General features: G+C 39.8%; 1 protein-coding gene across 1 annotated transcript in view; it reads left to right on the top strand.

Annotated features, from left to right (window-relative positions):
• Positions 1-514: 514 nt before the first annotated feature.
• The window catches only part of tab2 (TGF-beta activated kinase 1 (MAP3K7) binding protein 2), a 134,648-nt gene continuing 119,311 nt past the window's right edge, over positions 515-15,851 (top strand). The window contains exon 1 of the mRNA XM_083906476.1: positions 515-789. The gene's annotated coding sequence lies outside the window, so the exon portion shown is untranslated. The remainder of the gene's footprint in view (positions 790-15,851) is intronic.

Here is a 15,851-nt window from a genome sequence, read left to right as displayed (position 1 = left end):
TATGAATGTGGGAGTGAATGGCTGTGAATGACAAAAGCTGTAGTGTAAAGCAGCTTTGAGTGGTCATCAAGATTAGAAAAGAGCTACATAAATACAGACCAATTACCAACTCTTCTTCTTTTTCTGATTTTATTTGGCAGTAATAAGTAACAAAGATAGTTAGGGGAACTGCATTGGAGTAAAAGTACACTATTTATTTCGGAAATGTAGAAAAAGTAAAAGTTGCTAGAAATATACATAGAAAAGTCAAGTACAGACGTTAATGTTGTACATAAGAACAGTACTATAGTATTTGTACTTTGTTAAAATACAACACTTATTGTACGAGCTCTTTCCCTTGTCCATCAGCACTCACAATTTCACAACGTTCTCCTCTCAACACTGCTTTGGGAAACTGAAAAAAATAACCGTAGGCTACTCTCGCGATATTATCGTGCTTATGCACCCGCCATATTCTGTGACAGTATTTTGATTCGTATCTGCTGGAAGTGAGGAAAAAGAGGAAAGTGAAGGGCTGACGAGGGGAGGAGGGCTGAAGAAAAGGAGCTGTCAAAAAGGTATTCCCAAGTCTGTCAATCAGCGGAAGGCTGAAGCTCCCTATCCCTCCCCTGAAGCTATTCCGAGGACACACACGGCCCGGGGCCTCTGTGCACTTCGCTCATCGCCTCACTGGTAGTATCTGGAGTTCGCTCGGTTTCTGCTCTCCCAGCTCCGCGGCCCTCTGGGGGTCCGGCGGCGGTCTCGGGTGTTGAAGGCGGCCCGGGGAGCGGCGGCAGCGGAGACGGGAAAGTAAGTTACTTTTGAGTTCTGCTTCTACAAGTTGACAGCAACCGCTGCAATTATGTTACCTTTAACTGCAAATGTTTTGTGACAGAGACACCTTTGAATGCGGCCGCTCTCTGTTTGAAAGAAAAAGTATTCGGATGTGGAAAAAGTGTTTGTCTACAGCAGCTAGCTAAGTCAGCTAAGTCAGCTAACTCAGTGTTTGGGGGCTGTTTTCGACTCGGCTGATTTACAAATCACACTTTAACGTTAAAACACGCTTGCTTTCTACTTCCTGTGGTATTATTTAATACATAAGTCTTCAAATATAAAATTGTGGTTCTTTTATTTCATCATAACGATGCCTGACGCTACATGTTTCGTAGCCCATGTTGGTCTACTTTTTCCATTGAGCTCTGCTGAATCGTCGCAGGAGTAGAAACGACTGGAAACGTTAAATCTCAAGACTGAAGTTTCACCAAACCGAACATGCCACAACATGAAACCATGTAATTCCAGTCTTTTTTCTTTATGTAATCTACTGAAGCAGATTTGTAAAGCACGAGAGCATTGGTAACGGTAATATTTCAGCTTGGTTCAGCCCTGTGCTTTTCATAGGAATCTAATGCAAACACAGCTCCCAGTGTAAACACTGAGATTTGTATTGTTGCACAACTGCAGCCAGAGACAGTATGTTAGACTGCGTGTACGTGTGTCTTATAGCTGAGGTGTTGAGACTGTTTACGAAGTACATGTTGCTTGTTTGAGGCATTCGGGATTGAACCTGATAGATGCTTGGTGTTTGCATTCAGCCTGGGTACAGTTGGTGAGAGATGTTAATCCTGACATATACTTGACATAAAACTGCTGTTTCTGCCCTATTTCATTTGTTTAAGTGAAGCCAATGTGGAAACGCCAGAATGATCCACAAGCAGGTACTCAAGTGTGTCCTTGTTTCACTTAAATAGACAGAAAAAAGGAAGTTGATATCAAGCTTTGATTGAACGTGATTGAAAAAATATTAAATATCAGGAGTTTGCCAGGTGATTTATGATGTTTCGTTGATTTCCCCACATACACTTATACATAGACAGATATGTAGACTTTTTGACATTTGTCTAACAATATTATTGTGTCATTTTGTCTTAGAATCTCTATTTGAAATGTCACAAAGCACAAGGGATAACAACAATGTAATAATCTTAATCACATGATGCAATTAGACACATAACAGTTGATCACAACATACATTTACCACACAAAACGATCACAGCAGAAAAAAATCTGCTGATTGATGGACTGATGCATAACAGTGAGTTCCAGTCTGATCGTTTTAAACACCTTGTATTTGTGTTTTAATGGAACATGATTCAGTTCCCAGACAGGTCAGTCATTGTTGGTATGTGGTTCATGATATGCTGATTTGTAGAGGTTCCATAAATAAGTTCTTCACATACGTTTAATTTTCCTTTGCATTGTATTAATCCATGTAGATTGTGATGTGCAATGATTGGTCAGTTTATTTGAATGCTGTGTGGCTATCATGGTAGAGTTTGATGGTTGGTTTTGATGTGTTTCTCTGCAAATGAAATAATGCCAAGTGTTGGCTATGGCCAGACATTTTCATGGGTAACTGGCCTGTGTCCAATAAATGGTGTTCATTGTAACAACTACAGCTAAGACATGAAACATGTGCTTTGATCAATTCAAACCAAATTTGATTGGTTTTACTGTGGTGTAGGTAAAAATTATACCCGCATTGCTCAGCTTTCTTACTGTGGTTTTTATAATTCAGATTACTTGTTTTAGTCTCCAGCCTCACAATCGCTAATCTGTCTGCCTCTAAAACACCTTCGAAGTACATGTACACCTTCAGTCTCAACCATGTTGTCTTACAGGAGCTTGTACCTTTCTTAACATTGCATTTCCTGACCAATATGCTGCCATGGCCAACTGTTTATAGGTGCAGACCCATAACTGAAACCATGTGTGCCTGTAGCTGGGCAAATATGTTGCTCTGAAGCCTTGCTGATTTGCCACTCTTAAGAGACTCGGCAGAAAATGCTCAGAGCGTATTGTTACTACTAAATCAAGTCTGTGGGGAGGGTTATGTGCTTGTATCAAACAGCAGGCTGCTAATTGCTTTGTTTGGATATCATTAGGCAAATGCTACTAGGCTAAATCAACACAACTAATGCACAGATTACAGATTGAAGCTTTGAGTGTGTTACTGAGGTTGCTCATAGTGTGTGTGTGTGTGCGCGCGCTTCAAACAAGCAGGACCAGTACTTGTGTGGGAGGACTTTTAAAAGATCTGATTTTGTGACATGTTGTTGTTGTTGTGAGATCTGTGCCAACACTCAAATCGTCTTTGTTGAAAAACTTGTTTCCTGATTTTTGCTCCCTGGAAGCTTTCACAGCTTGTTATCACAGCAAAGGATGGGGGACTATGTTCGATTCCCACTGGGAAGGATAATTACAGCATATGAGTATGTTTGAATAGTGCATAAGTTGTTGTTTCCATCAATAGTGTAGAGCCAGTTTAGTCTACGAAGTGATTGGTTTACCTTTCCCTTTGACTGTGTCACAACACATTCTTTTTAAGAGCTTAATACATGTTCTTCCAGGCAGGTCTGTGCTCAGTGACATGTCTTCATAGGTTATGACTCAATGTGTTTTTCTTCAAGTTAAAGTGTCAGGTTAAGACCTGTAATGCCAAGTGGGATTCAATAAAGTGGAAGGGAAGGATCCATCACACTGTAACAGCACATTTAGGAAGAGGGCTTTGAGTTTTTGACCCTCCCCCACAACAGTGTGTGACTGTCAGGAAGAGAGTTCTCTTACTGGAGCCCCCTCCCCCTGTCCAGTTCTCCTGACTTCACTGCTGTAAATGGAGTCCTCCATTACATATGCTGCTTATGGTACTCAGCAGTTCAAAGGTTAACTTGCACGCATTGAGACTGACATTTAACAGTCCAGTGCACCCCGAGCTGCTGCCTACTCACTGGTTGGTCATTTTACACTTGTGTGTTTTGTAGGCTTGGTCACATTTGCAGTGACCTTAGAAAGTAAACCAGGTAATGCATGAACATGATCAAATGAAATTGTGTTTCTGCAGAACTTTGTAGTTCTGGGTTGTTTTTTCTACATGGAAGCAGAAGAGCTTAAGCCAAGAAGCTGGCAGTTTAGAGAAATTTTATATAGAGATTTATAGATTTTATAATAACACTCACACTGCATTACCATGCAATTGGACTTGTGTTACTTGCAATATGTACGTTTTTAAGTTGTATGTCTTAAGTTAAGTATGCTAAGTTTTCTTAACTGTATGAAAGCAGCTTTGTTGTATTTATGTCTGTCAAAGTCTGTGATCATTGACATTTAAATTGTCATGATGTGAGTTGGTCTTATACTGTATATTAATTAGGGCTGTAGTCAAAGTCGACTAATTGGTTGACACGTTCTAGCTCGACCGAAATTGTGATTGGTCGACTAAATTCTAAAAAAAAAAGATTTTTTTATGGTGAATTTCATTAGGAGGAAAGTACCAAGTGCTAATAGGGGTGTTTTAGAGCACCCATGTTTCACAGGTAACAGCGTGTCGTCAGAGAACGCCCCCCCCCCCCTGTTTTCCACTATTTTGGTTTCGTCCAGCCCAGTGGGTTGTTGTCGTTCCGTGGCTAACGAGAGACAGACAGATTAGCGTTGCCATTAATTAAGCCCAATTTTTACTCCTGTGTAAAATGCTCTACGTAGGTTACGCAGAGCCCTCTGTGTCGGTGGATAGCCTGTCGGAGAGCCTCGGCGTCGTCTCCGGCTGCACAAAATATTTTTTATCCATTTGCTTTGTGTTTTTTCACATTCGAATATTAATTTAACATATATTCGAATATATATAGTCAATGGATATATATAGAATATCCATTGACAGAACTATAATGTGTAGATGGTTTAGGCTACAGGGATAAATGTGTTATTGATTGGTTAATACAGGATATGCACTATTTCTATCATTATTTCAGAGAGATTCTTGTTTTTATTTTATATTTATATATTATGTACCACTGACACTTGTTAAAGAGAGAGTACTTTAGGCCTAATAAAGCATGTCGAGTCTATGGTTATACAGTAGAGAAATATATTATTTTGTTGTAGATTAATTTTTAACTGTAAAACTTAATTTTCTATTGATAGAGGAAACCCATTAGCTTTCAGATACACGTTTTGAACAGCACGACATAACGTTAGCTTGGGTAATGCCCAGGGGCCTCATGTATAAACTGTGCGTAAGCACAAAAAGACGGCGCACGCTTGCTTTCACGCACATGATGGCATTTATAAAAATGTACTTGGCTTGCGGACCACAGCGCAAACTCTAGAGCTGTTGTGAGAATTTGCGGAGCACATTTGAACATGCTACCATGGAACATAATAACTTAAAGTGTGACTTTTTGAACATATTTCCACTATAAAATAGAACTAAATAATGCTGTGGAATATTCACACACATCTTAAAAGTGCAGTGTTATGGAACCATGTTGTTCACATCCAATATCCAACTAAAAATACAAAAACGAATCACTACCTGTATGTGTAGTTTATTTAAGTTTAAAAATATTTCACAACATAGTACCTACACACAAATAAGTAAATGACCTCACTCTCTCTCTCTCTCTCTCTCTCTCTGTGTCTCTCGCTCGCTCTCTCTCTCCCGCCCCGTGCCAACAAGTTCTCGCACTCTCTGCGCACACAGGTTTAAATGACAAACAAACAAATGCTGATCAAAAGTTTTGTGCAAGTGATCTAAGGTCCTGACTCTTGTCTTAAATATGACAGGCTTCGTTCAGTGATTGAAACAAATGTATAAACATGAATGAAACGTTTACATGCAGAGCGTAGCGGAGCGGCTGCGCGGATGTTGTGTAATCAAATACACCGGTATGGCCGTATATTAAAACTTCATATCATAACGGAAAAAAAACAGTATTCGGTGTGAACCGGTATACCGCCCAGCCCTACACTCTACTACATGTGCGTGTAGCCGCGTGCACGTGTGTTGCTGATGCTGCGCGATGCAGGTGCATTTTGATCGGCTTATTAAAATCGGAATATTCTGACTGATCGGCCGGTCACGTGAAAATCGTCCGATTCCGATCACTGGCCGATTAATCGGTGCATCCCTAGTGGAGACGCTGCAATATTAAGCTGAAACTTATCAGAGTGTTTCAAAATAATATTATTAATGTGTCTATAGTGACAAACATGAATTATTCTGTGACAAACAACAATAACACACCATACACGTTTGAACATGTGTGGCTAAGACCAGAGGACACTGAGGACAAAACTGATGCCGCGCGCATGAATGAGACACACTTTTCTCTAAGTCTTACTTTTTTTGAGTCTTTTTATTGATACTTGCACGTAGAACAACAATGCACAAAGCACACAAAATCAGAAACATGGGTGGACAATGCAAGTACAAATACGTTTAGCTTTGAACAAAGCCAGAACATATGTGAGAGGGTGGCTGGCATTTGCCTGCACCGATCACAAGTAGGACTGATGCTAGGTGTAAACTTTGCTAGTCTCACTTTAGACCAGTGAAAGCGATGCACAACCTTGAACTGTCGTAGGCAAATTGAAGAGGAATGTATCCTATCTAATGCTCCTTCCCAGATCTCCTCAGGAAGTTTGGACCCTAATTCGTCTTTCCATTGACTCTTAAGTGAGATCAAAGACTCCAAATTACATGTATTTAGTAGAGAGTATATTTTCCCAATAGTTCTTCTAGAACCGGAATTAAGCATCAGAATGGAATAAAGGGGGTGTTGGGTGGCTGGGATGGGAAGTGAATAAATGATAAAAATACGGAGCTGCAAAAATCTAAAAAAATGAGAATTAGGGATGTTAAATTTCTGCATTAATTGATCAAAGGATGCAAAGGTATTATCAATGAATAGGTTCTCTATTGTGACAACTCCTCTATTAGCCCAATCATGAAAAGCACTGTCTATAATTGATGGCATAAACTGGTGATTTCTTATTATAGGAGCACAAGTGGGCAGATCCCTAAGAGAAAAAGCTCTTCTGAATTGTGCCACAATTTTAGTGTGTCTTACAATTGGATTTAAGGTGAATTTAGATATAGGTTCCAAAAGAGGAAGTTTTGAGCAGAGTAATGAGTGCAAAGAAGTATGAAGACAAGAGGAGTTTTTCATTCTTAACCACACAGGGGTAGTGTCATCAGATAGAGATTCTAAGTCTTACTTTGAGCAAATAACTGAAATTGATTTAACACAAATTAATATTTTCTTTATGTAAATGGACACACAGCTGCTGATGTGAATGCATGAACACAACTCAGTCTACAATGTTTAAATGCTCCAAAATAAAGTTACAAAATAATTTGTTGTGAGAAATTGGGACTTGAATGTTGAGTAGAACATTTCCTTATCCCATTTTTTTTTTGCTCCAAGTCTTTTTATTGATACGTGCACATAGAACAACAATGCACAAAGCACACAAAATCAGAAACATGGGTAGACAATGCAAGTACAAATAACCCCCCCCCCCCCGTTGCTCCAACAGAGCCCCGTCCCTGCAACAATATTACTGTACCATCCAGCCTAGTATTGATTGAACTTGTATGCAATCACTTATCAATCATTAATCACTTATCAGAATTACATACAGACATGTATATATCCACACACACCACACAGATATACATCCATATATCAATTAAAACAAAAAGTACTCAAAAACGGTCCTTAGGAGGTTCCATTTATACACAATACAGAGTCAGTCGTTTAAGACACCAACATTAGTGACATCCAGTTTCTCTATATAACTTAAAAAAGGTTTCCATGTAACATAAATTTTTTGAATACAACCTCTCGTAGAATAGCGAATCTTCTCTAGTACCAAATGGTGTAGAAGGTCATTGATCCACATCCTAAAGGTTGGGGGAAGTTTCTCCTTCCACTTAAAGAGTATTAATCGCCTAGCTATAAGAGTCGCAAAAGCTATCATATTCTTTGCCTGGCGATTAAGTTGAGCGTTTTGTGGCGTTACTCCAAATATGGCAATGATGGCCAAAGGTTCTATAGGTACTTGTAAAACATCTGAAAAAGTTTTAAATATTGATTGCCAAAAGTCATTTAGCTTTGAACAAAGCCAGAACATGTGTGAGAGGGTGGCTGGCATTTGGCTGCACCAACTTTGCTAGTCTCACTTTAGACCAGTGAAGGCGATGCACAACCTTGAACTGGATGACTGTGTGTCGTAAGCAAATTGAAGAGGAATGTATCCTATCTAATGCTCCTTCCCAGATCTCCTCAGGAAGTTCGGACCCTAATTCATCTTCCCATTGACTCTTAAGTGAGGTCAAACACTCCAGATTACATGTATTTAGTAGAGAGTATATTTTCCCAATAGTTCCTCTGGAACCGGAATTAAGCTTCAGAATGGAATTAAAGAGGGAGTTGGGTGGCTGGGATGGGAAGTGAATAAATGATGTTGATATAAAACTACGGAGCTGCAAAAATCTAAAAAAAATGAGAATTAGGGATGTTAAATTTCTGCATTAATTGATCAAAGGATGCAAAAGTATTATCAATGAATAGGTTCTCTATTGTGACAACTCCTCTATTAGCCCAATCATGAAAAGCACTGTCTATAACCGATGGCATAAATTGGTGATTTCTTATTATAGGAGCACAAGTAGGCAGATCCCTGAGAGAAAAAGCTCTTCTGAATTGTGCTAGAATTTTTAAAGAGTGTCTTACAATTGGATTTAAGGTGAATTTAGATATAGGTTCCAAAAGAGGAAGTTTTGAGCAGAGTAATGAGTGCAAAGAAGCATGAAGACAAGAGGAGTTTTCCATTCGTAACCACACAGGGGTAGTGTCATCAGATAGAGAACCTTTCCAAAACAGCATAGATCTAATGTTGGCAGCCCAATAGTAAAACTGGAAGTTAGGGAGGGATAATCCTCCATGCTGGCGATGCTGCTGTAAGATCCTTTTCCGTATTCGAGGGTTTTTCTTATTCCATATAAATCCAGACACCAAACTGTCCACTGACATAAAAAAGGATTTAGATAGGAATAGGGGAATGCATTGAAATATATAAAGAAATTTTGGCAAGACATTCATTTTGATTACGTTAATCCTACCTCCTAGTGACAGGGGGAGTAAACTCCAACGTTCCAGATCTCGCTTAAGGCAGGTTAATAGTGGTGAAAAATTAGCTTTGAATAAATCTTTAAAGGCATGTGTTATCCAGATTCCTAAATATTTAAATTTTTGTGGACTAATTTTAAATGTGAATAAACCAAAGTCAATTTGGTTAGCTGCTGTGTTCACTGGCATAATTTCACACTTTTGTAGGTTAATTTTGTATCCCGATATTTTGCCGAATTCCTCAAGTAATTTCAGGGTATTTGGTAGACTAGTTAAAGGATGGGACAGATACAAAAGCATATCATCAGCATAAAGGGACACCTTATTATCTGATTCATATCGTCGTATTCCCTTTATATTATCTTCACCACGTAACGCTAAGGCCAAAGGCTCAATCGCAATAGCGAATAGGAGGGGCGATAGGGGACAGCCCTGTCGGGTGCCACGATGTAGAGGAAAATAAGAAGAGAGGTTGTTGTTTGTTCGGACAGCTGCTAGTGGAGAAGAATACAGAACTTTAATCCAGGAGATGAATCTTTCACCAAAGCCAAATTGATCTAGGGCATGGAAGAGATAATCCCACTCCACCCGATCAAACGCCTTCTCAGCGTCCAGTGAGAGTAATATTTCTGGAATGTCAGGTGGAGTGGGACCATAAAGAATATTAAACAGACGTCTAATGTTAAAAAAGGAGTGACAGCCTTTAATAAAACCTGTTTGATCGTCAGCTATAATTGAGGGAAAGACTGCCTCTAAACGGCAGGCCAGCATTTTAGAAAGGATTTTACTGTCGACATTTAAGAGTGAAATGGGACGGAATGAGCCACAATCCAGAAGGTTTTTATCTTTTTTAGGAATAAGAGAAATGACCGCTTGTCGCATAGTCAACGGCAGGGAACCAATGGCATGCGACTCCTCAAAAACAGAGAGTAAAATGGGAGAAAGCTGGTCTGCAAATTTTTTAAAGAAATCACTCGGGAATCCATCGGGTCCCGGGGATTTTCCAGTTTGCATAGACCTAATTGCATTAATAAGTTCCTCTACAGAAAGCGGTTTGTCTAGTTCGGATGCAGTTCCGTTATCAATTTTGGGGGCATTTATTTTTCTAAAAAATGAATCAAATAATGTGTGGTTGCCAAGAGATAAACTATCATACAGCTTTGAGTAAAATCTATGGAAACATGAGTTAATCTCAGAATGATCTATATGTTTAATATTTGCTTCATCATTTATCTCGGCTATAGTCCTATCCACGGTTTTCTGGTTGAGTTGATGGGCAAGAATCTTCCCTGTTTTTTCACCACTTTCATACATTTTACTCTGTAACTTATTTATTAGATTTTCAATGCGTCTTGTTGATAGCAGGTTGAACTCAGTTTGAAGACTTAATCGCAATTTGAATAGATCATTGGATGGGGTGGCAGCGAGTGTAGCGTCTAATTTGAGAATATAATTTGTTAGTTGATCAAGTTTCATATTGCATTGTTTTCTTTGTCGTGCGCTATACGATATTATTTGACCCCTCAAATACGCCTTCATGGATTCCCACACTGTCAAAGGAGACATTCCTGGGGTCTGGTTATGTTCAAGAAAGAAAGTTATTTCAGAAGAAATAAACTTAATGAAGTCTTCATCTGAAAGTAATAAAGTGTTGAGACGCCAGGGGTGATAATTGGCATGAGAAATTGGTATACATAAAGCCATCGACAAAGGGGCGTGATCTGAAATAATTATCGCTTGATATTCACATTTCCTTATTAGTGAAAGAAGGTTTTTATCCAAAAAAAAACAGTCTATGCGGGAGTATGTTCCATGAACCGGATAGAAGAAAGAATAACTTCTAGCTGTAGGATTTTGAAAGCGCCACGCATCAGCTATACCATTCGTATCAAGAAAAAGCTGCAGTTGAGAGGCTGCACTGGATTTGGAGGCAGTCCTCGGCGAACTACGATCCAAAGTAGGTGTTAATGTGCAGTTCATATCACCCCCAAGGATAAGATAATGTGTATCCATGTTGGGGATACGGGCAAAGAAATTTATAAAAAACGAACTATCATCCCAATGTGGTGCATATACATTGGCCAGAACAACCGGTGTGTTATATAGTCTACCCACTACAATTATATAACGCCCTGAGGAGTCTGTTTCAACCTTTGACATAACAAATGGGACATTCTTATTAACAAGAATTGCCACACCTCTAGATTTGGAGTGAAAATTAGAATGATATGATTGTCCAATCCATCCTCCCCTGAGTCGAAATGGTCAAAGGTTCGGAGATGCGTCTCCTGAAGAAAGGCAATTCCTGTCTTTAATTTACTTAAATGAGTCAATACTTTTTTTCGTTTAGTGGGGTGGTTTAAGGATTTAACATTCCAGCTCACAAAGTTTACATCGCAATTAGCTGATCTGTTTGAAAAACAGATCAGCTAACATACTAGAATACTGGAAGGACCTTTGAAAGATAAGTAAGTATGAACAGAAAAAGGAAAAAAAAGGCTGATTGCAAACCCAGGTACAGTAAATCCCCAACCCTCACCTGTCAGAACAAGGTGACACCCAAACCCCTCGCAATAATAACTACACATTTAAGTGCTTGTGTGAGGAAACGGTAGCTAAAGAACAAAATCTGCTTTACATAGAACACAGTTTTGTATGAGGCACTTTAGAAATAACAGATGAAATATTTCAAACCTAAAGCTTTTATATAAAAAAATAAAAACAATTTCCTCTGTTGTCCAAGTTATGCATAGAAATAAAGAGAAATGATTATAGTAGAGACACGCTACAGTATTCTGACCACTCACATTATTATATCTGTTGTTAACAAAATAAGAGTGAAAAAAACAGCGCAAATTTCGATTGCAGCACCAACCTTAATCAGATGTAAAAAAATAAATAAAATAAAATAGAAGAAAAAAGAAAATTAGCTGTTCTCACTCATTTCCAGTCATGGTCAGTTCTTTGAAGAGTCCGGTAGGATTCTGGTTTTCACATAAGCCATGGCTTCTTCGGAATTTTGAAACCGTTTCTCAGTTCCTTTATATGTAATCCGGAGCCGTGCTGGGTAGAGAAGGCCGTATTTAACATCATCTCGTCCACGAAGTAGTCTCCTCACCTCGCTGAAAGCGGATCTGGCCTGCGCAACACTCGGGGGATAGTCCGGGAAGATGGAGATGTCGATCCCTTGGAAACGGAGCGGTCCGGACTCCCGAGCGCGGCGAAGGATGTCAACACAGTCTTGGTAATAGTGGACTTTCGCCACGATAACACGAGGTTTACCGTCTTGGCTTCGCAGCTGCAGACCCCTGTGAGACCGGTCGATCAGGATGTCTTTATCCACTTTCAGTACTTCTCTTAATAATTTGGAGACAGCCGCCGGGGTGTTCGAGCCTGGGGTCTCCGGGATGTTTAATATTCGGATGTTAGAGCGTCTCATTCTTCCTTCCATATCGAGACATTTCTCCCGCAGATTGCCGACTTCTGTCTCGAGTTTCCCCACTTTGGTGAACAGCGAAGTCACGTCATCTGAGCACGATGAGAGCCCCTGCTCCATGTGAGACACCGTTGTTTTCATTGCCTCCACGTCGGAACGAATCGCTGCGGTGTTAGCCGTTAGCTCCGTTCTTACTGCCTGTAGCTCGGTTTTGATGTTTTCAAAATCGTCAGCCAGAGCGGTTTTCAGTTCCGACCTGAGCAGCATAGCAATGTCTGTTTTAAGCGACGTGAGAATGTCTGCCTTCAGGTCTGCCACATCCATTTGGTCTTCGGGCTGAGGTGTCTTAGTGCTACACCTGGATGGCGAATCACCTGAGCTGGGGGCTTTGGGCCCAGTTGCCGACGTTCCTCCGGTGAACTTGAATTTTCGCAAATTGTTGGCCATTTGCGCTGCGGTGTCGCAATAAAAATAATATATAACGAAAAAGAATAAACTCAGAACAATGTATTGTAGCTTTTTTTCGATTTTAGGTGCCTAAAAGGAGTTTTTATCCCGAAATTCAGCAGAGCATGTTGCCTGTGCTGCCTACTCCATCGCTTGCTAGCTCCCTCCTTATCCAATTTTAATCCATACGATAACAAAATAACTTCAAAAAAGTTATTCCACCACCACTGCGCCTTTCATCAGAAGAGACAGTTTATGCAGGTGCGCGCTCGTCAGCCGCTGGAGACTCCGGCACACCTGAGACACTGGCACACTAGCATCTTCTTCCTCCCTCTTCCTCCCTCCCCAGCGTCCACAACACAATCATTGACAGTAATTAATCATTATACAGTAAGTCAGTGAGCTCTATCTGCTTATTCTGTGCGTAACTGGATGTGCACAGTTCGCTGTCGTTCCAGTCTCTCTGAAACGAGTCCACAGGCGGCTGACAGTGGAATGGTGCACATTCAGTTGTGTTGCCACAGCTGTAACGCTCAACCCAGCACTCAGCATGCCAATGGCACGCTCCCTTGTGATTTGTGACATCTGTGGCGTATTTACAAGTGTCCAGACCATAAGGAGTGTCTGTGTACTGGTCACGAATATTGACCACCACTCTTAGGGCCCTATGAAATCCGTTTTATTTTTTTCCGAATTCCGTTTTATTTTTTTCCAAATTCCGTTTTTTCCGTTTTAATTTTTTAGAATTCCGTTTTTTCCGTTTTATTTTTTTTTTATTCTGTTTTTTTTAACCTTTTATACTTACTTTACCACCATAGAATGTGTGCTTTTTGTGTCAGTGAATAAAATGTCCACTGACTTCTCAATTGTTCAATTGTTTTGACTTAAGTTAAATCCTAATTAAGTAAATGCCAGTGAATCTTAAAACAAGCCATGCAATGCTGGTCACATTTGAAAGTAAAATAATTAACATAAATAAAAAAGTGGTAGTGCCCCCTCATCTGGTGCAGATGGATTTCTGCGCACCGCCAATGCTCTGTACTGTTCTCCCTCTCCTGTGCCGTGCGCTTCTCCATATCCGACTGGATCGTTTCTCTACACGCAATATTACCCCTACAACTCTGCAATTAAGGGAATAACAGATGCATCAGATGAGCCGATGTCTTTAGTTAACTGTTCAAAGAGAGAGAATGTTCTCTGGTGTGAAGTGAAATTCGCGGGGAGTTAATAAGTTTCACTTTTGCGCAGAGACTTTCCAGCATTTATCAGGCGATGTTCCACAGTTTACTCGCCGTGTTTCGGCCGCCGAATTATCGGTGCATTCCTAAATATAACATCTTTATTGACAATAACAACATAACCGTAATAATGGCGTATTTGATGGTGTGACTTGGGTTTCAATCGGCACCTGGACAAGGAGACGCTCGCCGGTTACATGCGGGCGCAGCGCACTTGTTCCGCGGTTTAGAAAAAAAAAGTGTATATAAAGTAAATAAACAAGCAACACGCACTGGGGGAGACCCTGGCCGGGTGAGTGTTTGTGGGGAGATGCACGGGTGGTGTCACGAATGAGCATTCCCCGGAACATGTCTCCAGACAAACGTTCCTTCTCACGATGACAGCATTTCAGTCACATTATGTCAATTTCCGCGATATTCCGCGTTTAACATTAGATTCCGTTTTTATTGGCCAATTCCGCGATTCCGTCCGCGATTCCGTTAACACGGAAATCATAGGGCCCTACAATCTGCCATGCTCCATGACTCTCGTGACTCTCGCTTAACCAATCCACCAGGATTTATGGTTAAGACATCATTGTTATCATTGACCTAGTCGTCTTCAAACACATTAAGTTTGAAGACGACAAAGTTGCTGAGTTTAAAACGTTTGAAATTTCCTGAAAGATGGAGAATTACTACCGTAATCGACGGAGTGTTTTCAACTGCACACCAGGGGTGAAAGTCGATTTACCTGCAGATGCCACACTGCTGCAAGGACTGTCACCGTCACATGTGAAGCAGACTGTTACAGTGATTACATGCTGTTCTTGTTCTTCCCAATCCATCAGGGCAAAATCAAGGCACTGACACAAGTTGATATTACTTTATTTTCTTACTGGGTTTTTTTTATTGAAAATAGTGCTGCTCAGTTTACTTTTACATTTTTTTGTGAAGGTGTATCGAAATAAACTCACAGGTTTAAGCTCTCAAATACTCATTGAATTTTGTTCCTATCTGCTATAGAGGCTGAGAAATCAATCATTTAGTGGGCATTGACACAATTGCTGAATTTGAACCTCAGGTTTTAGAGTTCTTTTCTGAAGTCACCCATAGGTTTAAGAGGCATTTTTTTCCAGGCGTTTCAGGCTTAAATGGTTTACATGAGAGGTAGTTGGTCATATGTTCATTGGTCAGTTGGTTGTTGTTGTTTTTGCAGTTTAGCTAGTCTACTGTTGAGTATTTTCTCAACAGAGTTTTGACTTATTTTCAGTTACTGTCAGTCACTTTTGGACATATGGAAGCCCAAAGTTGTCAATATTGATAATAAAATATAAGACATTATTTAATTATCATATCAACAAGCTGTGTTAAATATGTGAAAATAGAGAACATTGTTCAAACCCAATTAAGCATTAATTTTCACAGACATAATTGTGAAAAGTACTTGATATTAAATGTTTGTTCTAATTTTTTTAAGTATGTTTTTATTTCCCTGTTTGTAGATGTGTTTATTATTTTATACTGTGTTTTGACTTTTCGAGTATCAATCATTTAACCTCTTCTTCCGTGACCTTCTTTTTGGAGTCCCTGCAGTGATGTGATATTTGCTGAGTTTGCTATCAATGTTTTTTATAACAGTAATAATAAGACATTTGGCCATAAATATCCCATTATTAAATGTATCATATACAACATTCAATTACATATATAAATACACTTGTTAGGGCCCGAGCCATGAATGGCAGTGGCCAAAACAGGTCCTGGTACGAATTTTAATTACAGTTGTCCACACTATTTTTA

The sequence above is a fragment of the Microchirus variegatus genome (genome assembly GCF_963457635.1).
Source record: "Microchirus variegatus genome assembly, chromosome: 19".
In the NCBI taxonomy this organism is placed as follows: domain Eukaryota; kingdom Metazoa; phylum Chordata; class Actinopteri; order Pleuronectiformes; family Soleidae; genus Microchirus; species Microchirus variegatus.
This window is presented reverse-complemented; position numbering and strand designations above follow the sequence as displayed.